Source organism: Chroicocephalus ridibundus, chromosome 1 (assembly GCF_963924245.1).
Source record: "Chroicocephalus ridibundus chromosome 1, bChrRid1.1, whole genome shotgun sequence".
Lineage (NCBI taxonomy): Eukaryota > Metazoa > Chordata > Aves > Charadriiformes > Laridae > Chroicocephalus > Chroicocephalus ridibundus.
This window is the reverse complement of record NC_086284.1, coordinates 10,685,909-10,686,543: the sequence shown is the minus strand read 5'-3', so window position 1 is coordinate 10,686,543 and position 635 is coordinate 10,685,909.

Genomic DNA, 635 nt, shown 5'->3' with positions numbered 1-635 from the left:
GCCCAGATCTTACACTTTCCAATGAATTACCACCGCTTTTCCCTGTCTTTGATATATACACACATCTATAGACATACAGCTATCATAGAACGGTCGAGGTTGGAAGGGACCTTTCAGATCATCAAGTGCAACCATCAACCCAACACTGACAAAAACCACCGCTAACCCACGTCCCTCAGCACCACGTCTGCCCGGCTTGTAAATCCCTCCCGGGACGGTGACTCCACCACTGCCCTGGGCAGCCTCTTCCAATGACAACCCTGTTGGTGAAAACATTTTTCCTAATATCCACCCTAAACCTCCCCTGGTGCAACTTGAGGCCGTTTCCTCTTGTCCTGTCGCCTGTTCCTTGAGAGAAGAGACCGACCCTTAGTCTCTGGGCCATCCCTCGACAATGTCCGTTGAGGTTGAGTTCATTTAACCCATGGCTTTGGGCTCCCTCTGTCAGAGCCGTCTCTCAGGGCAGGGGAGATGGTGTGTGGTGCTGGACTCCTGCATGCTGTATCCAGAGCTCGCCGCTGGTGTAGCTGGTGCGGACCCTGCCCAGGTTCCGCAGGTTGAAGATGTCAATCTTCAGGAAGTTGCTGGGCGCCAGTTGCTGAGGTCAGGTGTGATCCCATCACCGCTGCGCTTTA